The sequence below is a fragment of the Protopterus annectens genome, chromosome 5.part0, assembly GCF_019279795.1.
Source record: "Protopterus annectens isolate FY-2018-M chromosome 5.part0, PAN1.0, whole genome shotgun sequence".
NCBI lineage: Eukaryota > Metazoa > Chordata > Ceratodontiformes > Protopteridae > Protopterus > Protopterus annectens.
The window spans coordinates 315415020-315428674 of record NC_056735.1 but is presented as its reverse complement, the minus strand read 5'-3'; the positions used below and the strand labels follow the sequence as shown (position 1 = coordinate 315428674).

The window sequence follows — 13655 nt, the reverse complement described above, 5'->3', positions numbered from 1 at the left end:
GAAAATATTCCCTACGGCAATTTTTCGGTTCGACCAATCGGGTTCGCCGTTTACAATTTTCGATCACGCGATATATATATAGCGAGTCTGTATTAGTTCACCGAAAGTTATTTTCAGTGAACACCTCTTCGTCGACGCATATTCAGCGAAAATTACTTCTGCAATTCACTGAACTTTCCAAGGGCAATGAAACAATTGCCCCATAGCACAATGGAACCCACAACTAACTAAATCAAACCCAACCAAGTGGGGGGCTTTACCCTCCCTACACACCCCAACTATATATACCAACTCAGAGATCATACTACAGTGAGGAAAAGGGCAATGTTGTGTAGTTGGCCAACTGCTTCATTGCGCTTTGAAAATTCAGCGAATCGTGGAAGTGATTTTTGCCGAATATGTGTCGACGAAAGGCGTTTGCTGAAAATAACTTTCGGCAAACTAGTATAGACCCATAAAAGGTATGTACTTAACATAACACTAGATCCTTGTTGTCTTGTTTTCTAAGTTTTTTTTGTGTAAAGACAGTCCCAGCTGACCATAAACAAACATTATAAAATCAGAAATCCCACTAGACAGGCTGACATTTGAAACACTTGCACTACAAATAGCTCATCAGATTTTGTAATGTCTCCAGTCCTAAGTAAATTAAATCTGACTTGTTCAGGAATATCTAGTAAGTGCATTCTTTATTAAAAAATTTGTGGAAGAATACTGGTAAGTTAATTTCTGATGCCACTTGTGGGAGGAAATAATGATTCATTTTCAATGACACACTATTCTTATAAAAGACCGTATAAGAGAATTTGCAGGACAATGCAATTCTGAGATCATCACTGCAGAAATAACAGCTACCAGAAAAATGTTTTTCCAAGAGTGGTATTTTAAATCCACTGTGGCTGCTGGTTCAAAAGGGCCTGAGTTAAGGCGTGCAGCATAACAGTAATATTCCATGCAGGAACTGAATCCCTTACTGGAGGTCTCAAGAGGAACGTTCTCTTTAGAAAAAACTTGAAAATTTTCAGGGAAGCAATGGGAGTTTGGTTGTGACCAATATGCAAATTGGAGTTAGCTGCTAGCTGAAACTTAATTGTTGAAAAGCTGGAGCCTTTTTCAAAAGGTCTGACAAGAAGTCCTGAATGGATGGAAGATGCCCAAACAATAAATATTTTCCACTTACTAAGATGAATCTTTCTAGTATTTGGCTTTTGTGAAGCTGATAAAATGTGAACCACTGAAGTGGACAGCCTGGCATCTCTGACAATCATTAGAATTGGAGTAACCATGTGGTTACTTTCAAGTTCTTTAACTCTAGGTGAGGCTGTCCAGATAGGTAACTCAGGATATCTGGATGGAAGTCCAGCATCCAGGAAGGATGAACTAGATGAGGCCAGACAAAGGGGAACCAAATGTGCTGGGGCCAAAAGGGTGCAATGAGGATTACTATTACTTTGGTCTTGTACCTTCTGGCTTTCTGAAAAAAATGTCATCATCAGAGGTATGGGGGAAACACCTAAAGACGATACGGGGGGGGGAGGGGGTGTGCAGTATAGCATCCCTTGGCAACTGACCCTGTGGAAGGATCTGGGTAAAATAAATGCTGCACTTATTAATCAAAACATAACAGCAAGGTTGACCCTGTGGCTGAAGATTTGTGTTGCCACTCTCTGACTGAGAGACCACTCATGAGGCAAAAGAATGGACTTGTTCAGCTTGTCTGCTAGAACACTGGATGCCCCCAAAATGCACAGCAATGGGAAGACATCACCCACTGCCACACTCTAATGGTTTCCCGGCAAAGTGGGTATGAGCGGGTTTCCCCTTGCTTTATGTACTAGACTACTGTCATTTTGTCCATCTGGATAAATCTCACACCCTCAGGAAAGGAGACCTGAAAGGCCTCCAATGCAAGGAGGACTGCCTTCATCTCCAAGATATTGATGATAAAACTGGCCTCCATGGATGACCAAGAACCTTGGACATTCTTCCATTTGAAATGCCTCACCCACCCCACAAGGAAACCATCCATGGTTATTGTAGCCATAGGAGGTGGTATGGAGAATGGTCGACCATCTGACACTGCAGGGAAAGTCGACTATCAACTGGTAGCTTCTATATTACATTATCGCACGATTAAAATAGCAAACGCTATTTCATCGTACCAATAATGTCTAAACCAGAAAATATCAAACAAACGGAACAGTGAATTTTTTCCCAGGGAAAAAATTTGCTGCTCCGCAAAAAAAAATAATAAATAAATAAAAACACTTAAACACAAAGATAAGTGGGGGACTTTCCCCCCCACACCCCCCTACTTAAATATACCAACTCCGAGATTGCACCATAGTGGAGGAAATGGCAAAGTCCCGAAGACGGCCCACCAAATTTTTTCCCTGGAAAAAAATTCAATGTTCTGTGTCTTCGCTATTTTGCCATTTCGACAGTATCGGATCGACTAAATAGCTTTCGCTATTTAGTCCATTCAATACGCTAATATAGACCTAACTGATACGCATCCTGCAAATGAGTGTTAGGTGAACTTCAGTATGTAATGGATGTGATATCAGAGACCACTGGATCATTGTGGTCCTCTAAAGCATTCTCATGTAGTATCTTACAAGGGGAACTAATGTGATCACTGAGGCCATGAGCCCCAGCAGCCAAAGAATGAATCTAGCGGGAGGAGATGGGTGATTAATAACTTAAACAAGTACCTGGGGTGAGACCAAAGGCAGTGCCCTGAAATTACAATGATTGGCTCTGGTCGAAAATGAGGAAATCTCCTGGAATCCCTCATCATCCTGATATGATAGTAGGCATCTTGGAGATCTATGGAGCATATTCAGTCATCCTTTCTCAAAAAAGGTAGAATGGACTGAACTGTGACTACCCAGAACTTTGTCTGTTTCACAAACTGTTTGAGGTGGCTTAGGTCAAACATTGGCTATGGATCCCCTGTTTTCTTCAGAACTCAAATGGACCTTGAATAGACTCTTGATCATAACTGGTCTGAGGAGACCTGCTAGATGATTTTTTTCTTGAACATCTTTTCTCTTTTTGCTGCAGATTACATCTGACTTGGTGGTATGTCATGATTCCTTCTCTTTCTGAGGAGGGGAAACAAAGTGAATAGTGTAGCTTTTGGTAATTATCCTCAACATCCATGCATATTGTATGATGGCTTGCCAGGCTTCAGGGTGTGGCAGTTGGGCAACCCTTTATAAACACTGATAGTATTTCTCTGACATCCACTGAAACTGCCCCCTTGGCCTTGGGAAGTTCTGTCCACTGGACTGTCCTAGTTAAAACCCTGAGATTTTCTGTACCTCATATTCTTTCCCCTCTCTGATTCCTAGCAAAGGTCCTCTGAAGGATGGAGAGGTGGATGCCAATGGCAAACACAGTTTTATTGACCTGCTATTTCCTGGTGAGAGTCTCCTTAACTTTCGGTCTTAAAGCCCTCTGCAAAGTCACATAACTGCATCAAGGTGTGCCAACAGATGGCTTTTGTCAGCACCCACTGCTCTAGCTGAAACATCATCTGCATTAGAAAGCAGATGCATGGATACACTGGACACTGACTGTAGGATAAGCAATTGGGATTTCACTGTTTTTTGAATGTCTGCCATTAAGTTACCAGAGAGGGACTTTGTGAGGTCCTTGGTCAGGTTTGTCCAGGTAGTTCAGCTCTCTTAGTGGAAAAGTCACTGACACACATTTTCATTTCCAAAACCTATTCAATGCCCTTGACTCCCTGTTAGGGGATGGACAGATGAATGCTCTTCCAAAAGATCCTTCTCAGTGGCTGCCATCACAAGCACGGCATTTACTGGGGGAACCTTGCTCCAATGCACTCTGTCCTTTGGTGCAACCAAAATCTTAACGGGTTTCCTTGGGATTGGCTGCACCGCATCAGGATCCTTCCATGGCTGCTCTGCCACCAGATCTATGAGGGCATCAGTGGGCAGCAAGTGAAAACAACTACACCTAAAAACACAGTAACACTGACTGTACAAATATCTAGAATTTAAGTCCCTAAGACAAGAAAAAGGAGAAACTTTAAGGTGCCAGTCGCTCAGAGGTGGGAAGAAACAAAGCAAGAAAAGTTTCCGGATATTTTTTTTTTTTTTTTTTTTTTTTACAGGGAGGAAAAAATTAGATTTTAAAGAAAGCTATATGTAAGAGCTATATATGAAAGCACCCAACAGCAAAAACCTATCCATAATATAAACAAAATATCACGTAGATATGCAAAGAAGATCACAGCCCTCATAGCCATGTTCTTCCACTAGAAGTAGCAAATGAGATTTAAGGTAGCTTGGGGGGCATAGGGAATTATGGGCAGGGGAAGAGCCATAGCCCTGGATCCACAGCTTCCAAAAAGTTGTAGAGGTTGGACTTAATCAGTTCTGACTTACCGAAAGGTTGAATCAAATGAAAACAAGTCATCAGACATACAATTATTATACTTGTGTGTGTGTGTGTGTGTGTGTGTGTGTGTGTGTGTGTGTGTGTGTGTGTGTGTGTGTGTGTGTGTGTGAACAGTTAATTTCACCTAAATGCCTTCTCATCTAATCACAAATCACAGTTCATAGAAAACTGTTTAATGTTACAATCACTGCTGGTGTGGTTTAGGATCTTAGGATCACAGGAAATACAAGGCAAATTAGCATAAAACACTAGTTATTCCTTGGCATTAGCTACCCTTATGTTGCACCCCCCCCCAATCTCCATGAGTTTGTACTGTGTGCCAACATTGATTCACTGAGTATGGTGTTTTCTCTTTTTATTCTGTGATTATGCATATTTGGAGTTTGTAAATTCAAGTAATGGGAGTGCTCCCTAAATGGAGAGTGCAGTTTTTTTGCCCCTCAGGCCAAAAAAAAAAAAAAACTTTTGAAGGAGCATTTGCTGTATATAATTTTCAGTGAAAAGTGATTCAATGAAAAGTGTTTTCAATAACTTTTTTTTCAGAAATTTGTGATTAGATGAAAATTATACAATTTCTCCCCTAAAACGTGCACGCTGATTGGCCAGCCCAACCAGCGTGCCCGTTGTAAATCCCTCAATATACTAACAGAAAAAGATCCGGTCGCCCGGACTTTTTCCGTTAGTATAAAACACTGTCTCGCTATGTTAAAAGAGTTTAACATAGCGACAGATTTAAAAAAAGCAACGGAGATCTCCGTTGCTTTTTTTAAAACTGTCTCGCTATGTTAAATTCCTTTAACATAGCGACAATGTAAAGCAACGGAGATCTTGCGATCTCCGTTGCTTTAAAGCTGTCTCGCTATATTAAATGGGTTTAACATAGCGAGACAGCTTTAAAATAAGCAACGGAGATATCCATTGCTTATTTTAAAGCTGTCTCGCTATGTTAAACCCATTTAACATAGCGAGACAGTTTAAAGCAACGGAGATCGCAAGATCTCCGTTGCTTTACTGTTCGCTATGTTAAATGGGTTTAACATAGCGAGACAGCTTTACAATAAGCAACGGATATCTCCATTGCTTATTTTAAAGCTGTCTCGCTATGTTAAACCCATTTAACATAGCGAAACAGTGCTTTTGCCCACAGCTCTGATGTACTGCGTAGGCATGCGCAGCACATCAGAACTACCGCAGAATACCAGACAGCTGTAGAAGGGCAGTAAAGAGGCATTATACAATGCCATTATTTAAGAAAAGTAATTATTTCTTTTCTTAAATAATGTCATTGTATAATAGCAATAACCCACTTCTGGGTGTGGGTAATGCTGGATTTACCCACGGTTGGCTTTGGTGGGTTATTGCTATAGGAAATCAAGATGAAGTGTGACACACTTAATATATGCACACATACACAATGTGCATATATGACTGCAGTACACTACTTCTGGAACTGAAGTATCTCACAGAACTGAGCTTGAGGTGTACTACATACATACATACATACATATATATATATATATATATATATATATATATATATTTATTTATTTATATATATATATATATATATATATAAAATACATATGAGAGAGAGAGCAAAGGTGTGGGTGCACATTTCTCCATACTGGGTTACAGGAAGAGTTGGAATGCCCCCCTGCAAAAATGTTTTTATACATTGACAATGAATCTCAGCGGTATACCTTCTGCAGTAGTGGCTCCATGTTGTATGTCTGGATTCAAATAATACAGTGTTTCTTGAATAATCTGAATAGCTCACGATCTAGGCATTTTTCACAATCCAGGTATAGCAATAAAGAACAGCATACTGTGGTAACTTCTACTAGAAGATAACATTTTTTTGTTTGTTTAAGGTAAATGTGGGAGGACACTGCAGATGTCATCTGACACTGCAAGAGACTGTGGCATTTTTTTTTTACCACAAGATTTTTTTGTTGCAGTTACTCCGTTATGTACAATTCCAGGTCAAAAGTGAATACCACAAACATGCAGATCAAAAGTTTATATCCTTGTTATAGTCATGTTAGCATGCTTAGTCATAACCTGGATATATGATGCATTATGTGATGCACCTGAATCCTATATACTTAATATAGATTTTTATGTCTTTAATCATCAGGGTCTTATTTCTTTTAAATTCTACAGTGTGTCAGTTTGCATTGTCACATCTGTGTCTCTGCTGAGTGCAATTTCTAGACAAAACAAAAATGAATGTTCCAGTACATGCAGATCAAATTTATATATATATATATATATATATATATATATATATAATATATATATAATCCCGCGGTGGTGGTGCTGCGGTAGCATTGTCGCCTCACAGTAAGACGCTGTCCGGTTCGATTCTCAGCTAGAGCATCTTCTACATGGAGACATGCGTGAATGGGTGTACCTTCGTTGAAGGTTATGCGTCAGGGCTGGTAACTCGGCACATAAAAATCAACTACCAATCATTAGCGGACCGGAGTTCCGCTGTGGCGACCCCTAACCGGGAAAAGCCGAAAGACACAATATATATATATATATATATATATATATATATATATATATATATATATATATATATATACATACACACACACACACACACACACACACATACATATAGTGAATATAAAAAAAGTGCACACACCCCTGTTAAAATGCCAGGTTTTTGTGATATAAAAAATGAGACCACACTAAATCATTTCAAAACTTTCCCACCTTTAATGTGACCTATAACCTGTACAATTCAATTGAAAAACAAACAAATCTGTTAGGGGAAAAAATATAAAAAATACAAAAACGTACAATAAGCTGGTTGCATAACTGCGCACACCCTTAAACTAATACTTTGTTGAAGCACCTTTTGATTTAATTACAGCATTCAGTCTTCTCAGGTAGGAGTCTATCAGCATGGCACATCTTGACTTGGCAATATTTGCCTACTTTTCCTAGAAAAAGCACTCCAAATCTGTCAGATTGGGAGGGCATCTCTTGTGCACAGCCCTCTTCAGGTCACCCCACAGATTTTCTATTGGATTTAGGTCTGGGCTCTGGCTGGGTGATTCCAAAACTTTAACTTTCTTCTGGTGAAGCCATTCTTTTGTTTATTTGGACAGTCTATATCACGTTGTTGAACTCTCAAAAGTTCAAACATCATATGGTCAACACCACATGACTGAACTTTTAAAAGTTTGAACGTTTCAACGGAGATCTCCATACAGTGCAGAATGGGAAGATTTCCCTTTTCTGCACTGTAGTACGATCTCGGAATTGGTATATTTAAAGAGCGGGGGGGGGTGCAGGGGGGCTTGCCCCCCTGCTTAAACTGTTCAGGTAGGTTTATTTTTTTATGACATTTTTGAACTTTTAAAAGTTCGATCATATGGTGTCGACCATATGACGTTCGAACTTTTAAAAGTTCGATTATGTAATATAGATGCAATTTGGATGTATGCTTGGGGTCATTGTCATGTTCAAACGTGAAATTTCTCTTCATCTTTCGCTTTCTAGCGGATGCCTGAAGGTTTTGGGCCAAAAGGGACTGGTATTTGAAACTGTTCATAATCCCCTCCACCTTGACTAAAGCACAAGTATCAGCTGAAGAAAAGCAACCCCAAAGCATTATGCTGCCACCACCATGCTTCACCATGATGATAGTGTTCTTTTGGTGATGGGAAGTGTTGTTTTTGCACCAAACATACCTTTTGGAATTGTGGCCAAAAAGTTAAACTTTGGTCTCATCAGACCATAACACATTTTTCCACATGCTTTTGGGAGACCTGATGCATTGTTTTGCAAATTTTAGCTGGGCTTGGATGTTTTTTCTGTGCAAGAAAATGCTTCCATCTTGCAACCTTACCCCATAGTCCAGACATATGGAGAATATGGGAAATTGTTGTCACATGTAGTACACAACCAGTACTTGCCAGAAATTCCTGCAACTCCTTCAATGTTGCAGTAGGTCTCATCAGTCTCCCTGACCAGTTTTTGTCTTGTTTTTTCATCAATTTTGGAGGGACGTCCAGTTCTTTGAAACGTCACAGTTGTCCCATATTTTCTCCACTTTTAATGACTGTCTTCACTGTGTTCCATGGTATATCCAATGCTGTGGAAATTTTTTTGTACCCTTCTCCTGACTGACACCTGTCAACAATGAGATCCCTTTGATGATTTGTAACTGAGTATATGTCACGAAATTCTTACTTGGACAGCTGTACTTTATTTGGGGTTAGTCAGAGTCTCTTTAATTGATGGCAGGTGTGTACCCAAGACTGAATGTTGTAATTAAATCAAAAGGTGCTTCAACAAAGTATTAGTTTAAGGGTGTGCACACACAACAAAGTATTAGTTTAAGGGTGTGCACATACATGCAACCAGTGTATTTTATGTTTTTTATTTTTTATATTTTTCCCCTAACAGATTTGTTTGTTTTTCAATTGAATTGTACAGGTTATAGGTCCCATTAAAGGTGGGAAAAGTTTTGAAATGATTTATTGTGATCTCATTTTTTTATATCACAAAAACCTGGCATTTTAACAGGGGTGTGTACACTTATACACTTTTTATATCCTATCTATATATATATATATATATATATGTGTGTGTGTGTGTGTGTGTGTGTGTGTGTGTGTGTGTGTGTGTGTGTGTGTGAGAGAGAGAGAGAGTTGTAAGGGAAGAAACATTAACCACAGAACCACCATACTGGACAGCTATATGTTTCTTTCTGTATGTTAAAGAGTATTTGGTCCTGATCAGAGTGCTTGTTCAGTGCCTGCAAATGCTGAAACTTTAACAATAAAAGATGAAGACGTCTGTAACAAGCTATGCAGAACTTCTATATTACAGATTCTAGTACTGTGAAAGACATGCTTTTTTTTCATAAACTTATAGAAACCTGACACAGATGTACTTTAAATGTTTTTCTTTCACTTGCTTTCATACAGACTGATGTGATCTTTACTCAAAGCAGTATGGAGAGAAAGGTGCACCCAGATGACTGGAGAATAAGCATACTAGTGCCAGTGTACAAGAACAAATGGGACATCCACTATTGTGGACAGTACAGAGGTATCGAACTCCTGTCACACTACATAAATGCTCTGAAGGGGATGACTGAGAACAAATACGCAGAAAAGTAGAAAGTACAATGGGAGGTGAGCAGTTCATATTTAGATCAGAATGCAGCACAATTGACCCATTGTTTGCAGTGAGACAGTTGAGGAGAAGCCTGAAATGAGGAAAGAGTCCAACTCGGCATTCCCAGACTTATAGAAAGCATATGAAAGGTTCCAAGAAAGCGGATTCAAACAGCCCTGTGGTAGTTCAAAGTCCCAGAAAGATTGGTAGAATTTGTGCAGGCTATGTACAAGGACCCAATGACTCAAGTACGAACAATGTTCGGTCTCACTGGAGAGGTTCCCAGTGTGAGTGAGTGTGCATCAGAGTTCATCTTTGAGCCCACTGCTTGTTTATACTGTTGCTGTATGCAGATTTATTTATTTTTTTTATTTATCATTTGTTGACCGGGAATGTCCGACTAGGTTCCACAGAGCCTGTTTTCAGCGGAGGCCCGGGGAGAAATGCTCCAGATGCATGTCTTTGGAATGTGGGAGGAAACCGGAGTACCCGGAGGAAACCCACGCGAACACAGGGAGAACATGCAAACTCCACACAGAAGGCACCCCAGCTGAGAATCAAACCGGAGAACCTCTTGCTGTGAGGTGACAACGTTAACCACTGCACCACTGTGCCGCCCAATGCCGCCCAGATGAAGTGCATTACAGGCAGCCTCTGAGCAAGAACTTCAGCACAGGTTAGGAGAAATGGAATGCAAGACTGAAGTGACTTGGGATGAAACTGAGTACAGATAAGACAGTTGTAATGGCAGCAAATAGGGGAGATCAGAAGGAGCTGACAAATGAGACAAAAGGTGAAAACAGTAAAACAGATTAACAACTTTAAGTATCTGAGAGGTGTGTTTGAGGAGAAGGGAAATCTGAATGAGGAGGTCAAAACTAGAATCAGAGGGGCTGCAGCCAACTGGCACTGTGTGTCAGGGGTAGTGTATGCAAGAAGAGTGCCAAAGAAGCTGAAAAGTAGGGTGTGCAAAATGGGTCTATGTTCACACATTGAATAACAATTTCAGCAGTTTATCAGTGAAACCTGAAATCACCGAACATGCTTATTTTTGAAAAACAATTCACCCAATGGCCATAGTTCGACAAAATCGTGAACAGTAATAAAACACCTTATCAACCAAGGTGGGGGGCTGTGCTCCCCACATCACCCAACAATATATACCAACTCTGAGATCACACTACAGTGGGGAATGAGGTAAATTTTTAAAAGTGTTTCTTTAGCTTACCTTATGCATCACATTACTTCCTAGTTGTTGGCTAGCTATGGCCATTTGCTGAATTATTTTTCGAAGATAAGCATGTTTGGTAATTTCAACATTCACTGTTTAACGTTCATTGATAAATCATTCACTGAAATTGTTATTCAATGCATGAACATAGACCCATGCAAAACAGTGGTGTGACTAGTACTGTCATACAGTACAGAAACTCAGGCAGTGAAGGCAGAGCAGTTCAGGAAGCTAAAGGGGATGAAGTTTAAGTGCCTGAGGGATGGTTGGATGCATACTATGGGACAGACAAAGAAATAAGGACATCAGAGCAGAAACCAAAGAAGCTTCAATTGCAGATAAAGTCAAAGAGAACAGAATATGCTGGTTTACACATGTGCAGAAAAGCAGAAGACAACTTGGTGAAGAAGATTTGGGACAGACAGGCAAGAGGAAACGAGGGCATCCAGCAATGAGATGGATAAGAGTATGTGAGAGACAACCAGTGAGGCAGGCATGAGTGTCAAAAAAGGTAGGAGAGTGGCACTGAATCAAGAGATCTCATGACTGTTGACATGACGCCCCTACCCCATGCAGAAAATGGGAAAAGGGGTTGATGAGGATGATGTGGTCTGCTGTAGCTGGTGTACTAGAAGACTGAATTCACAGACAAGCACATCTACTAGTAGTAGCATTTGTGTTGCTCTGTTTTATAGAACATTATGTTGTGCTTATAATCTTCAAAATGTGCACAAGCAAGAAGAGACAGTTTGGCCAGGCAGCAGTTAGAGGCATCTGTTGCTAAAGCGAGGGGTTCTGTGTCGCACACAATCTGCCTTCGTAAAATTTTCATTAATTTGAAGGTATATGAGAAGTTTATCTCGGTCTTGATGTGTAGTCACTACTTTGTGCCTCAGGCTGCAGTGTAGCTCTGATCAAGAGAAGCCAAAGATGACATATAGACAAAACAGACGATACATAAAGGAGCATGAAAAAAATGACAGCAGCAATTTGTATACAATGTGCTGACTTTTAGAAATATCATATCATATTATTTTGTGGCATTATATGAAAATATGCAACATTTCAATATTTAGATTCATATTTCTAGACCTCGAATACAAGCTGTTGAATAGTACTATATGTAACAGAATAGAGTGGGTAAGAAAATTGCAATCACAGCATTTGTGTAGGATAGTTTGACATATTACTGACACTTAATATCAAATATACAATAATTTACAAAATACATACAGAAATTAGTGATTAGATTATTGTCTGGCATCAAAAGAAATGTCATGTTTTGAAAAAGGAATATTACACTGACTGAAAACTTACAGTAAGCATGGGGTGTTTCTAAAGGTACTAACAGTCATTTATGTGATTTGTTATGAAAATATGCAGTATTTACATATTTTCACTGAATATTTCAAATCCAATTAACCCACAAAATGCTGTATCTATGAAATGACAGATGATAATGGACAAATGTGCCTGTGATAAGTGACCAGCAACTTGTACAGCTTGAGACACAAAGTCTTGTTTATATGTTCAATTAAGCAAAAAAGTATAATTTTTATATTTGTGTCATTAAACTATAAAATAAATATCCTGAAAAAAGACTGCTCGGTATAACATAAAAGCTCACATCAGGTCTAAAAAGATTATTATATTAGACGTGCAGCTTGTATAGTTACAGAGATATTGAAAGCTGATTGTGAGATACTACAGAAAAAACATAATGTAAGGGGTATCTACCCTGGGATTCAGAAACACCTACTGCATTGCTTTCAGGAATTGTGTGTGACAGGTGGCCATGCGCAAGGTGTGTGTGATTCATAGACACACTAATCTATAGCAGGCGAGGCTAAACAACACAGCTGCCAGGTCTATATGCTACTTGTGGTACAACAAGATGGTAATGAGCGACATTATTACAATGAGGGACTCAATGTATGCAAATGAGGGTAAACAATAGGACATAGTGATTCAAAGACATATACATTCCATGAATGGAAGTGTTTCCTCCAATGAATTTAACCATCATAAAATTCTAGAGTTACAGGAGTGGGGAAATGATGGCACAATGTTTGGGGTAGTGACAGCTTTAACAAACATGCATAAGCAACAGGCTGTGCTCACTGCTGGTAGTTAAGGTGCTGCATGTCAATGTCCTCGGAGGTGCCATGTCATCTGACTGTGCTTAACACCTTATGCCCTTCAGGACACTGAAATTACAGACTGCTACCATATGGACAGAGTCACCATGCAGGAGCTTGCAGACATGTGTTGCCCTTATCTGTAGGCCAACTGGAGTCATGGCATATCTATTCCAGTGGATATCAAGGTATGCATGGCTTTGAGAAAGCTAGCTCCAGGGATCTTCCAGCAACCACAGGGGGACACAGTGGGAGCATTTCAGACACTTGCCTCAAGGATACTCCACCAATTCCTCAATGCCATGCTACAGCATCTGCGGGAGTATATGTGGCTTCCTCATACTGTACAGGAGAGGAGAGAAAGCTCCATATATTCCTAAGTCCTATAGCAGGCCTTAGCCTCCCACATGGAACTTTTATGACCGAGTCCATTTCTTTGGGGTATGGGAGACCCACCAATAGTGCCCACATTAAAATAAAGGCTCCCACCCGGTATACTAGGAAGAAGTACATTAACTGTGAAGTTCACCATTCCATGATCTGCCAGATGATCTTTAATGTATAGGGTATAATCTACAACGTGCCTCCAGGCCACCAAGGCAGTACCCATATCTCCTATATATGGCACATATGTGAATCATATCAATGGTTTGTGAAGGGTGATTTTTTTCCCCAGGATGACAGGAATCAAAGGAAGTCAGTCTTGCACCATT

The 13655-nt window shown here is 39.8% G+C and overlaps 1 protein-coding gene across 1 annotated transcript in view; it reads right to left on the bottom strand.

The window, feature by feature from the left end:
* Positions 1-13655, bottom strand: part of CCHR5.PART0HXorf58 (chromosome chr5.part0 CXorf58 homolog) — a 776822-nt gene that overhangs the window by 290257 nt on the left and 472910 nt on the right. The gene's annotated exons all lie outside the window — the stretch shown is intronic.